This window comes from Triticum urartu, unplaced genomic scaffold (genome assembly GCF_056163025.1).
Source record: "Triticum urartu cultivar PI428250 unplaced genomic scaffold, HENAU_Tu73 scaffold1, whole genome shotgun sequence".
NCBI classification, from domain to species: domain Eukaryota; kingdom Viridiplantae; phylum Streptophyta; class Magnoliopsida; order Poales; family Poaceae; genus Triticum; species Triticum urartu.
This window is the reverse complement of record NW_028259461.1, coordinates 12,130,707-12,145,706: the sequence shown is the minus strand read 5'-3', so window position 1 is coordinate 12,145,706 and position 15,000 is coordinate 12,130,707.

Genomic DNA, 15,000 nt, shown 5'->3' with positions numbered 1-15,000 from the left:
AGATTAGAATAACTTCAAAATAACTGACATAATTTTGTATTTTTCCTGATCAGAAAAATACATGAAAAAGAAAGGAGGTAGAAAAATTTTTGGATTTATGGTTAAAGAAGAAAAAGAAGAAAACAGGGGTTCTGTTGAATTTCAAGTATTCAGTTTCACCAATAAGATACGGAGACTTGCTTCACATTTGGAATTACACAAAAAAGATTTTTCATCGGAAAGAGGTCTACGAAGACTTTTGGGAAAACGTCGACGTTTGCTGGCTTATTTGGCAAAGAAAAATAGAGTACGTTATAAGAAATTAATCGGTCAGTTGAATATTCGGGAGCAGTAATTTAATCGTTCAAATTTTTTTCTTGTTTTATTATTTTTTTAGTAGTCTTATAGTAGTCTTAGATTTTTCATTTTGATGAGCCTCGCTTTGAGGAATTCATGGAATAATCCATTTTCATGGAATAATGAATTAAGGAAGAAAGGATATGAGTCTACCGCTTACAAGAAAAGATCTCATGATAGTCAATATGGGCCCTCAACACCCATCAATGCATGGTGTTCTTCGACTGATCGTTACTCTCGATGGTGAGGATGTTATTGATTGTGAACCCATATTAGGGTATTTACACAGAGGAATGGAAAAAATCGCGGAAAACCGAACTATTATACAATACTTACCTTATGTAACAAGGTGGGATTATTTAGCTACTATGTTTACAGAAGCAATAACAGTAAATGCACCAGAATTCTTGGAGAATATTCAAATACCACAAAGAGCCAGCTATATTAGGGTAATTATGTTAGAATTAAGCCGGATAGCTTCTCACTTGCTATGGCTTGGACCTTTTATGGCGGATCTCGGCGCACAGACTCCTTTTTTCTATATTTTTAGAGAGAGAGAATTAATATATGATCTATTTGAAGCTGCTACAGGTATGCGAATGATGCACAATTACTTTCGCATCGGAGGAGTAGCCGCCGATCTACCTTATGGATGGATCGATAAATGTTTAGATTTCTGTGATTATTTTTTACGCGGAGTTGTTGAATATCAACAACTTATTACACAGAATCCAATTTTTTTAGAGCGAGTTGAAGGAGTAGGTTTTATTAGCGGAGAAGAAGCAGTAAATTGGGGCTTATCGGGACCGATGTTACGAGCTTCTGGAATACAATGGGATCTTCGTAAAGTAGATCCTTATGAGTCTTACAACCAATTTGATTGGAAAGTCCAATGGCAAAAAGAAGGGGATTCGTTAGCTCGCTATTTAGTACGAATTGGTGAAATGAGGGAATCCATCAAAATAATTCAACAAGCTGTAGAAAAAATTCCTGGAGGACCTTATGAAAATTTAGAAGTCCGACGCTTTAAGAAAGAAAATAATTCTGAATGGAATGATTTTGAGTATAAATTTCTTGGTAAAAAACCTTCGCCCAATTTTGAATTGTCAAGACAAGAGCTTTATGTAAGAGTAGAAGCCCCAAAAGGTGAATTAGGGATTTATCTAGTAGGAGATGATAGCCTTTTCCCCTGGAGATGGAAAATCCGTCCACCCGGGTTTATTAATTTGCAAATTCTTCCTCAGCTAGTTAAAAAAATGAAATTGGCTGATATCATGACGATATTAGGTAGTATAGATATCATTATGGGGGAAGTTGATCGTTGAAATGATAATAGATAGGGTAGAGGTAGAAACTATCAATTCTTTTTCGAAATTGGAATTATTAAAAGAAGTCTATGGACTGATATCGATTCTACCCATTTTGACCCTCCTTTTGGGAATAACAATAGAGGTACTCGTAATTGTGTGGTTAGAAAGAGAAATATCTGCGTCGATACAACAACGTATTGGTCCTGAATATGCTGGCCCCCTGGGCCTGCTTCAAGCTATAGCAGATGGGACTAAGCTACTTTTTAAAGAAGATATTCTGCCATCCCGAGGAGATATTTCTTTATTTAGCATTGGACCCTCTATAGCAGTCATATCAGTTTTATTAAGTTTTTTAGTTATCCCTTTGGGATATCATTTTGTTTTAGCCGATCTTAGTATTGGTGTTTTTTTATGGATTGCCATTTCAAGTATAGCTCCTATTGGTCTTCTTATGGCAGGATATAGCTCAAATAATAAATATTCTTTTTCAGGCGGTCTACGAGCTGCTGCTCAATCCATTAGTTATGAAATACCATTAACTTTTTGTGTGCTAGCAATATCTCTACGTGTGATTCGTTAAAATAGATCTTTTTCCTATAAAATCCATTAACTATTTATATTCCTTTTCTTATTTAGTATTTGGGTTGGTAAGTTAAACTAGATAGCTATATGAGTGAAACAAAACAGCTTATAAATTTGTAGTAAAAAGAAAAAATCTCATTTCCTACGTACAAGAAAAAAGTGGAAGTAAACATAAGCAGTGTAAACTCTTTATCCCAAGGTTGATATTTTTTAATTAGTCATCATATCTTGAAGCGGCCAAGAATAAAGGATTCACGATATGGAATTCCATTACTAGAATACTCCTAGTTATTACTATAACTTAATAATCCATAAGAAGAATCCACCAAAAGTTAGTGAAGGGTTAGGAACACTAAAGTACATAAAGGATTAGTAATGGAAAATCTAAAACATTAGAGATTTTTGCCCATAAAAGGAATCATAATAAGGACTTGCAATTTGTAGAAATTATCAAGTAGTACTTTCTTCGGATTCCGATCCAGAGTATGTTCCCATTCACTTGTTAAGGAAATGGCTATCAAGAACGAATTAACCCTTTATCCATTTTTTCTTTTTAAATACCCCCTCCCTGGGGAAAGAAGAATAGTAAAAAAGATATGGAGTGCACTAGAAAAAATTTTCATTATTTCCTTCCTCTATCCATATTCATGCAGAATTGCTCATGAACTAATACCCAACTCTTTCCATTTATTAATTGAATTCCTATAACAAGTAACAAGTGTTTTATTCCAAGATTAAGTTATTACTGAACAAAGAAAAATTTTCATTATATTATAAAGGATGAGATCAATTCGGAAGCGCTTTTTCTTATTCTAGCAGACGGAATTCCTTTGGTCTAATTTAGGACTTTCAAATCTATTTTATTTTATCTAATTCTATCTACGCCCCCGGGGCTAGGAACAAAACAGTCCTTTCCTTTTTCTGATCATAGAGAAGCCGTATGAAGCTAAGGTTTCATGTACGGTTTTGAAATAGCGGTGGGAACTGTGATGTTATCACCGACTATGATTATCTAACAGTTCAAGTACAGTTGATATAGTTGAAGCACAGTCAAAATACGGTTTTTTTGGATGGAATATTTGGCGTCAGCCTATAGGTTTTCTGGTTTTTTTAATTTCTTCTTTGGCAGAATGTGAAAGATTACCCTTTGATTTACCAGAAGCGGAGGAAGAATTAGTAGCAGGTTACCAAACTGAATATTCCGGTATCAAATATGGTTTATTTTATCTTGTTTCTTACCTAAATTTATTAGTTTCTTCTTTATTTGTAACAGTTCTCTACTTGGGCGGGTGGAATTTATCTATTCCCTATATATCCTTTTTTGATTTTTTCCAAATGAATAAAGCAGTTGGAATTTTGGAAATGACAATGGGTATATTTATTACATTAACTAAAGCTTATTTATTTCTCTTCATTTCTATCACAATAAGATGGACTTTACCGAGGATGAGAATGGATCAGTTATTAAATCTTGGATGGAAATTTCTTTTACCTATTTCCCTGGGCAATCTCTTATTAACAACCTCTTCTCAACTTGTTTCACTATAAATAAGATAATACAATAATAGTAAGAATATTTTCAACACAAAAGCTCTCTCAAACAAGAGAAAGAAACATATCTTTTTCATAGATATTTAGAATGAATATGTTCCCTATGGTAACTGGGTTCATGAGTTATGGTCAACAAACAATACGTGCTACAAGGTACATAGGTCAAAGTTTCATAACTACCTTATCCCACACAAATCGTTTACCTATAACGATTCACTACCCTTATGAAAAATCAATTACACCAGAGCGTTTCCGAGGGCGAATCCACTTTGAATTTGATAAATGTATTGCTTGTGAAGTATGTGTTCGCGTATGTCCGATAGATTTACCCGTTGTGGATTGGAGATTTGAAAAGGATATTAAAAGAAAACAATTGCTTAATTATAGTATTGATTTCGGAGTTTGTATATTTTGTGGCAATTGTGTTGAGTACTGTCCAACAAGCTGTTTATCAATGACTGAAGAATATGAACTTTCTACCTATGATCGTCATGAATTGAATTACAATCAAATTGCTTTAAGTCGGTTACCAATCTCCATAATGGGAGATTACACAATTCAAACAATTAGGAATTCGTCTGAAAGTAAAATAAACAAAGAAAAATCTTCGAATTCAAGAACGATTACTGATTACTAAACTTTGATTTTGTCTTTCTGTTATAAAAATCTAATAATTCTTTATTAAACTTTAAAATTAAACTATAAAGAAAAACGAAAAACTACTGCTTATTGGAAATTATTTCTTATTTTAAATCAGACTAGATTTTCGTGATATAATATAATTTATAACTATAAGTTTATACACAAAAAAATACCCTAATCCTTTTTTCCTTCCTTGAATCCTTTAGTTTTAGTCAGTTCATGAAAAATTTTATACTATTAATTTCTTTTTATCCATAATGGATTTACCTGGACCAATACATGAGATTCTTATGCTATTTGGGGGATTTGTTCTTCTACTAGGGGGTCTAGGAGTAGTATTACTTACCAACCCCATTTATTCTGCCTTTTCGCTGGGATTAGTTCTTGTTTGTATATCCTTATTCTATTTTTTATTAAATTCCTACTTTGTAGCTGTCGCACAACTTCTTATTTATGTGGGAGCCATAAATGTCTTGATCATATTCGCTGTAATGTTCGTAAATGGCTCAGAATGGTCTAAAGATAAGAATTATTGGACTATTGGAGATGGGTTCACTTCACTCGTTTGTATAACTATTGTTTTTTCACTAATGACTACTATCCCAGATACGTCGTGGTATGGAATTCTTTGGACTACAAGATCAAACCAAATAGTAGAACAGGGTCTCATAAATAATGTTCAACAAATTGGAATTCATTTAGCAACCGATTTTTATCTTCCGTTTGAACTCATTTCCATAATTCTTCTAGTTTCTTTAATAGGTGCAATTACTATGGCTCGGCAATAAGAAAACTTAGAAAAAGTACAAATTATAAGAATTGCAAATCTAAAATAAATAACTAAAGAATCACAATTTTGATTTAGTAAAATCCATCTACTGCCAACAAATACCTCCTTTTTTTTTTTTTTTTTTTTCTTTTGTTGTGTAATTGTTCTATTGTAATTAATTGAATCGGTTCAATTCTTGCCCTCATATTGAAATGAATCGAGATTGATAAGGAGTTAGTTAATGATGTTTGAGCATGTACTTTTTTTGAGTGTCTATTTATTTTCGATTGGTATCTATGGATTGATCACAAGCCGAAACATGGTTAGAGCTCTAATATGTCTTGAACTTATACTGAATTCAATTAATCTAAATCTCGTAACATTTTCTGATCTATTTGATAGTCGCCAATTAAAAGGAGATATTTTCGCAATTTTTGTTATAGCCCTTGCAGCTGCTGAAGCCGCTATTGGACTATCCATTCTTTCTTCCATCCATCGTAATAGGAAATCCACTCGTATCAATCAATCTAATTTATTGAATAATTAGACTTTTGAATAATTAGACATAGAATCCTCTAAACAAAGGCGCACATATTAAAATAAATAGAAATCAATACTATTTTCTTAGTATTATTTGAGAATATCCATTTTTTTTAGTAGATTATTGCATAGTATTCTTTTTCACTTAAATGAATTTTTGTATTTGTAATTCATTGATATTGCAATTTGAATATTGCAATAATTTATATTGAAAAGACGATAGCCAATTTATTGGCTAATTCGAATTCGTCTGTACAATTCGTAAAATTCTTTCTTATTTCTTATTTATTGTTGAAATCCAAAATTAAAGTCTCTTGGCTCTCTTCACGCTTTCTCACAAACAGATTAAAAAATAGATTTTTTTTTTTGAAGTTTGGATAAACCATTGCTTCGTCTGGTGTCTACAATACATATGACTCATTATAGTACTAATTTCATTTTTACCAGATCGAAAAATTTTATGTTGAAAAGAAAAATTTATAGATCCAATGTCACATTCCGTAAAAATTTACGATACATGTATAGGATGCACTCAATGTGTACGAGCTTGTCCAACAGATGTATTAGAAATGATACCCTGGGATGGATGTAAAGCCAAGCAAATTGCTTCCGCGCCGAGAACCGAAGATTGTGTGGGTTGTAAGAGATGTGAATCTGCCTGCCCGACAGATTTTTTAAGTGTCCGCGTTTATTTAGGGCCTGAAACAACACGTAGCATGGCTCTATCTTATTGATACGTTACAAAAAACTTCACTCGAATCGTCTGATTCCTCTTTACCGAAGAAGCCTGTGCTCGAAATAATCGAGCACGGGCTTTTCTGGTCAAAACGTATCTTGTCTTTATCACTTTATCATGAGTTATTTTCCTTGGTTAACAATACTTGTTGTTTTGCCGATATTTGCAGGTTCATTAATTTTCTTTTTACCTCATAAGGGAAACAAAGTCGTTAGGTGGTATACTATATCTATTTGTTTATTAGAATTCCTTCTAATGACTTATGCGTTCTGTTATCATTTCCAACTGGAGGATCCCTTAATCCAATTAAAGGAGGATTATAAATGGATAGATGTCTTCGATTTCCACTGGAGATTGGGAATCGATGGACTTTCATTAGGATCTATTTTATTGACAGGATTTATCACTACTTTAGCTACTTTAGCAGCTTGGCCAATTACACGGAATTCGCGATTATTCTATTTCCTGATGCTCGCAATGTATAGTGGTCAAATAGGATTATTTTCTTCGCGAGACCTTTTACTTTTTTTTATCATGTGGGAGTTAGAATTAATTCCTGTTTACTTACTTTTATCCATGTGGGGGGGGAAGAGGCGTCTATATTCAGCTACAAAGTTTATTTTGTATACTGCAGGCGGTTCCATTTTTTTCTTAATCGGAGTTCTGGGTATGGGCTTATATGGTTCCAACGAACCAGGATTAGATTTGGAAAGATTAATTAATCAATCATACCCTGCAACCTTGGAAATACTTTTATATTTTGGCTTCCTTATTGCTTATGCTGTCAAATTGCCGATTATACCCCTACATACGTGGTTACCAGATACCCATGGGGAAGCACATTATAGTACATGTATGCTTTTAGCGGGAATATTATTAAAGATGGGAGCATATGGATTGATTCGGATCAACATGGAATTGTTACCTCATGCTCATTATCTATTTTCGCCCTGGTTAGTAATAATAGGAGCGATCCAAATAATCTATGCAGCTTCAACTTCTCTTGGTCAACGAAATTTCAAAAAAAGAATAGCTTATTCCTCTGTATCTCACATGGGTTTCATAATTATAGGAATTGGTTCCATAACCAACATTGGACTCAATGGAGCTATTTTACAAATATTATCCCATGGATTTATTGGTGCTACACTTTTTTTCTTGGCAGGAACCGCTTCTGATAGAATGCGTCTTGTTTATCTCGAAGAACTGGGGGGAATATCTATCCCAATGCCTAAAATTTTTACCATGTTTAGTAGCTTTTCAATGGCTTCTCTTGCCTTACCAGGAATGAGTGGTTTTGTCGCAGAATTAGTAGTATTTTTTGGACTAATTACTAGTCCAAAATTTCTGTTAATGCCAAAAACACTAATTACTTTTGTAATGGCAATTGGAATGATATTAACTCCTATTTATTTATTATCTATGTTACGCCAGATGTTCTATGGATACAAGCTATTTAATGTTCCAAACGCAAATTTTGTGGATTCTGGACCACGAGAACTCTTTATTTTAATCTGTATCTTTTTACCAGTAATAGGAATTGGTATTTATCCAGATTTTGTTCTCTCCCTATCCGTTGACAGGGTAGAGGCTCTCTTATCCAATTATTATCCTAAATAGGTTTGCTTTTTTTTACTCGTCTGCTCTATTAATGCAGAAATAAGTAAAAAAGTATATAATGCAGAAATAAGTAAAAAAGTATAATTAGATCTATCTCGAATTTTTGAGAACCCTTTGATAAGGCGTTCAAGGGGTTCTCAAATAAAACATAAAAGTAAAAACCTTCATTTCATGAAGGTTTTATTTTATGTAATCATTTAGGTGTTAATGTAAACGAACCATAACTATGTAAGCCTATTCCTAATAGATTTATACCAAAATAACAAATCCAAATTATAAGAAATCCTATCAAAGCTATAAGTGCAGAATTCGTACCCTTCCAATTTGGATTTGTTCTACTATGTAAATAAATTGCGAATATGGTCCAAGTAATAAATGCCCAAGTTTCCTTAGGATCCCAATTCCAATAGGATCCCCAGGCCTCATTAGCCCATACTGCTCCACAAAGAATACCTACGGTTAAAAGGGTAAATCCTAGGCTAATGACACGATAACTCCAAGAATCCAAACGCTCCGTTAATTGATATTTGTAATAATTTGGAAATGAAGGGACAGAGGTTCTTTTTAAAGCACTTCTTTTTGCATAAAAATATTTAATATCACTAAAGAAAAATGTTTTATTTAAAACATTTTTTTTCTTTTTAGAAAAGAAATGGAAATTATTTCGAAATCTAATGATTAGAATAGCGGCAGATAATAAGGATCCGCACAAAAGAGTTGCATAGCTTAATAACATCATACTGACATGCATCATTAACCACTGAGATTGTAGAGCAGGTACTAGTATCGTGGATTGATGCATTTCAGTTAAAAGACCCGATGTGGCAAAGCCTTGCGTTAAAATAGTACTTGGCGTAGTTATTGTGCTTAAATCATTTTTAGAGTTCTGTATTTTAGGAATGGTATGAAGAATATACAGGGCCCATGAAAGGAAGATCAATGACTCATATAAATTACTTAATGGAAAATGTCCCGAGGAAGCCCAACGAGAAACTAAGAATCCTGTTATAGAGAAAAAAGTAACTATCATTCCTTTTTCTGACGAATCGCGTAATCCTCCAAGTTCACGAACTAATAAGGTTATAAAATGAATCGTAATCACAATTGAAATCGTTGAGAAAGAGATATGAGTTAGTATATGTTCTAAAGTTGCAAATAGCATAAGGGGAAGGTCCCATTACAAAATTGTAAATTTCGAATTGATTTCTAATCTATTGTATTCTTTTTCAAGAATGCCGCCACTCGGATTCGAACCGAGATGCTTGAGCACTGCTTCCTAAGAGCAGCGTGTCTACCAATTTCACCATGGCGGCTAACTTCAAATAATAGGTAACTTAAAAGAATAATAGCTATTATCTTGGGAATCGTCGATATTGGGAAAGTCCATAAAATTTAGGAACATTAGAGTTTTCATTAAAATAGACTTCGTTTGGTAGTATCGTTTCCATTTTTTTTTTTTACAATAAACTCTTGCTTTGCCCAATAGAAACACAAACACTGCTTGAAAGAGTTGGAACTTCTTTTTTCTAACTTGCAATTATAGAACTAATTTTTTCTAATTAATTTCCCCTTTACATTTTGAAAATTCTTTCAATACAATGAAAAAAATCCAAAAGGGTTTCTATTTAATGATGAAATTAAAATAAAATGGATAAATAGAAAAGGCTTTTTGGATTTTTTAAAAATTTCTAGAATGAAAGTCTTTATGCTCTTATTAATAAGATTTACTAACCTTATGATTTTGGAGAAGATAGGTGGAAGTTGTAAGTCCTATTGTAAGAATACTCCACTTTTCATAATTTTCCTAATAGAATATGAGGATTCTATTAGGAAAATTATGAAAAGTTCATTGATAGGAAAAGAATACTTAGCACACAGTATACCAAACAAAACTTTTTTTTTCTTGTATATATAAGATAAGAGGGGTTTTTTGTTCTAAGAATATTGTACCGAGTAATTCGACACATAAAAGTACATTCAAAGAAGAATCCAAATTATTAAATAATTGGAATTCTTTTTTGATAAGTCAATTCATATTATTCCAAAATCTTATTATTTGTTTGTTGCCCAGAAAAACCCTTTGGTTTTGGATGCTCATTACCGCTCGAAAATGATCTTGATTTTACTAAAGAATAAGATTGTACTATGGAAAAATAAGTCTTTTTCTTCCAAATATTTTTACGAATACGCTTTTTTGACATTGAAGTACGTTTTTTTGGAACTGCCATTCAAAAAGGAAATTACTTTTTTCTAGTTGTATGTGAAAGACATCTATTGCTGCAAATCAATCCTTCTTTCTTCTTTTTATTAGTATTTATACTTAGATACTGAAAGATACTTAAATTTTGAATTATTTTTTACTTCATTTTGTCTAATGCGGATAAGACAACAAGAATTTTTTAACATTTTTTCTTTATATATTTTATACTTTTTTTTTAATAATATAGAATATATAGAAGGGTTTCTCATTTAAATCTATTTATATCTATTTATATATCAAGTATACTCCATATATATATATAGGTATGGAAGCCTATCCCCCATATAAGATAAGACGGGGGGATAAAAAGAAGGGAAAATGAAAATAGTTAATTAAGTTCAGAATGGTATTCCATAAAGGAAAGGAATTCCAATCAAAACAAAAAATACTGAGTCTCTTAAACAAGACATTCTAAAACTTAGGTAATTTATAGTCATTAGAATTTTAGTTCTATATGAAGTAAGGACTATTCGATAATTTCTTATAAACATAGGTTTTCATTGGAATTCACTCAATCAGTTAATTATGGAACAAGAGAGCTGTTTCATCTTTGTTTTAAAGAAATATAAAAATGAATTATGAATAGAAAGTAAAATGATTCCACTTTTTTTTTTTTATTTTTATAAATATCTTTATTTAGTTAATAAAATAACTTCGTTACCTAGTTATTTTATTAACTTTTTTAATTTAACCAACTAAACCCATTCTTAATTTTTAATTATTTCAATGAGATAAATTTTGGAAAAATTAAGAATTTCAGTATTTTTTCTTATTCTTTTTATTTATTCTTTCAGAAAGAGATAAGAATTGGTTTGGTGAATCGGAAACAATTTTATAGAAAAATTGAAGTAAAAATTGAAGTAAAAATTGCAATTTCTTTTCTTATGGAACATACATATCAATATGCATGGGTAATCCCTCTTCTCCCACTTCCAGTTATTATGTCAATGGGATTTGGCCTTATTCTTATTCCGACAGCAACAAAAAATCTTCGTCGCATATGGGCTTTTCCTAGTGTTTTACTCTTAAGTATAGCTATGGTATTCTCAGTTCAACTGTCTATTCAACAAATAAATGGAAGTTCGATCTATCAATATCTATGGTCTTGGACCGTCAATAATGATTTTTCTTTAGAATTTGGATACTTGATTGACCCACTTACTTCTATTATGTTAATACTAATTACTACTGTAGGAATCCTGGTTCTTATTTATAGTGATGGTTATATGTCTCACGATGAAGGATATTTGAGATTTTTTGTTTATATAAGTTTTTTCAATACTTCCATGTTGGGATTGGTTACTAGCTCCAATTTGATACAAATTTATTTTTTTTGGGAACTCGTGGGAATGTGTTCTTATTTATTGATAGGCTTTTGGTTTACACGACCAATCGCAGCGAGTGCTTGTCAAAAAGCTTTTGTAACTAATCGTGTAGGGGATTTTGGTCTATTATTAGGAATTTTAGGTTTTTTTTGGATAACAGGTAGTTTAGAGTTTAGGGATTTGTTCAAAATAGCTAATAACTGGATTCCTAATAATGGAATTAACTCTTTACTTACTACTTTGTGTGCTTTTTTATTATTCCTTGGTGCAGTTGCGAAATCCGCACAATTCCCTCTTCACGTATGGTTACCCGATGCTATGGAAGGGCCCACTCCTATTTCGGCTCTTATACACGCAGCAACTATGGTTGCTGCGGGAATTTTTCTTCTAGCTCGACTTCTTCCTCTTTTCATATCTTTACCTTTGATAATGAGTTTTATTTCTTTAGTAGGTACAATAACACTATTCTTAGGAGCTACTTTAGCTCTTGCTCAGAGAGATATTAAAAGAAGCTTAGCCTATTCTACAATGTCTCAATTGGGTTATATGATGTTAGCTCTAGGTATAGGTTCTTATCAAGCTGCTTTATTCCATTTGATCACTCATGCTTATTCAAAAGCTTTATTGTTCTTGGGATCCGGATCCGTTATTCATTCAATGGAACCTCTTGTTGGATATTCACCAGATAAAAGTCAAAATATGGTTCTTATGGGCGGTTTAAGAAAATACATTCCAATCACAAGAACTACTTTTTTATGGGGTACACTTTCTCTTTGTGGTATTCCACCTCTTGCTTGCTTCTGGTCCAAAGATGAAATCCTTAGTAATAGTTGGTTGTATTCGCCCTTTTTTGGAATAATAGCCTCCTTTACTGCAGGATTAACTGCCTTTTATATGTTTCGGATATATTTACTTACATTTGATGGGTATTTGCGTGTTCATTTTCAAAATTACAGTAGCACTAAAGAGAGTTCCTTGTATTCAATATCCTTATGGGGAAAAAGGATACCCAAAGGAGTGAATAGGGATTTCGTTTTATCAACAACGAAGAGTGGAGTTTCTTTTTTTTCACAAAATATACCAAAAATTCAAGGTAATACAAGAAATAGGATAGGATCCTTTACTACGTCTTTTGGGGCTAAAAAAACTTTTGCCTATCCGCATGAAACGGGAAATACTATGTTATTTCCTCTTCTTATATTACTACTTTTCACTTTGTTCATTGGATTCATAGGAATCTCTTTTGATAATGGAGGAATTGGTAATGGAATAGCAGAGTTAACCATATTATCAAAGTGGTTAACTCCCTCAATAAACTTTACCCAGGAAAGTTCTAATTCTTTTGTAAATTCATATGAATTTATTACTAATGCAATTTCTTCTGTAAGTCTAGCTATCTTTGGTTTATTCATAGCATATATCTTCTATGGATCCGCTTATTCTTTTTTTCAGAATTTGGATTTAATAAACTCTTTTTACAAAGGAAATCCTAAAAAAGAATTTTTAGATCAAGTAAAAAAAAATATATACAGTTGGTCATATAATCGTGGTTATATAGATATTTTCTATACTAGGGTCTTTACCCTCGGTATAAGAGGGTTAACCGAACTCACGGAGTTTTTTGATAAGGGTGTTATTGATGGAATTACCAATGGAGTGGGTCTTGCTAGTTTTTGTATAGGAGAGGAAATTAAATATGTAGGGGGAGGTCGAATCTCGTCTTATTTATTCTTTTTTTTATGTTATGTATCTGTGTTTTTATTCTTTTTTCTTTCTTAAGTTAAGGAATTTACAACAAGTCTCTTGCAAAAATAACTATCCTATCCCCTTTCTACAATCTCTCTATATCCTTGTTACATAAGGTAAGTATTGTATAATAGTTCGGTTTTCCGCGATTTTTTCCATTCCTCTGTGTAAATACCCTAATATGGGTTCACAATCAATAACATCCTCACCATCGAGAGTAACGATCAGTCGAAGAACACCATGCATTGATGGGTGTTGAGGGCCCATATTGACTATCATGAGATCTTTTCTTGTAAGCGGTAGACTCATATCCTTTCTTCCTTAATTCATTATTCCATGAAAATGGATTATTCCATGAATTCCTCAAAGCGAGGCTCATCAAAATGAAAAATCTAAGACTACTATAAGACTACTAAAAAAATAATAAAACAAGAAAAAAATTTGAACGATTAAATTACTGCTCCCGAATATTCAACTGACCGATTAATTTCTTATAACGTACTCTATTTTTCTTTGCCAAATAAGCCAGCAAACGTCGACGTTTTCCCAAAAGTCTTCGTAGACCTCTTTCCGATGAAAAATCTTTTTTGTGTAATTCCAAATGTGAAGCAAGTCTCCGTATCTTATTGGTGAAACTGAATACTTGAAATTCAACAGAACCCCTGTTTTCTTCTTTTTCTTCTTTAACCATAAATCCAAAAATTTTTCTACCTCCTTTCTTTTTCATGTATTTTTCTGATCAGGAAAAATACAAAATTATGTCAGTTATTTTGAAGTTATTCTAATCTCGTACACACACAAATTTGCAATTATTCATCTACTACTGGAATTTGGATTTATTTTATCGATGCAAATTGGATTTGGATAGAAGGGTACATTCTTTCTAATATTTTAGATAGAAGAAATGTTTCTTCTATCTAAAATATTAGAAAGAATTTTGCTGATTTATTTATTGCTATATGCAATTTATGGAATTGATACACCATTTAATTGATATCATTTAGCAAAATGAAACACAGCATATGCATCCATCTTTTGGCTCGAGAATTTCACGGGATAGAGATATGGTATAAGAAATAGACTATTAAGTAACTCTAAATGAATTGTGGATACATCTGTATCCTTAACATACTGAAACGATTGTCATTATTCGTATCAAACCAATAGCGATTCATACAAGCTAAATCTTCTAATCAATGGTGGGCCAATAATGAATTTTTTTGCATATGTATTAAGACGCTTGGCCTGATTTCGAAATTGTCCAGAGTTTTATATGTTGTTTTCATTGCAAAATGATGGGTCTCCTTCCATAACTTTCCAATTACGAGTACGAGAATTGAAAGACATGAAAATTCTCAATTCTCTACGGCGTCTAGTAGATAGAAACAAGAAAATCAGAAGAATCTTTCTCTCTATTCACTATCATTCCGCGTCTTCGACTTCTATTAGTTTCTTTTCTTCTTTAATGCAATAGCTATAGTTTGATATAAGAATCCATTTCTCAAAGTAATGGAAACCATTCTCTTATAGGAAATGGTTCGAAAATCGCTATTCCACCTTTTAGGTATCGTGAAAAGTGATAC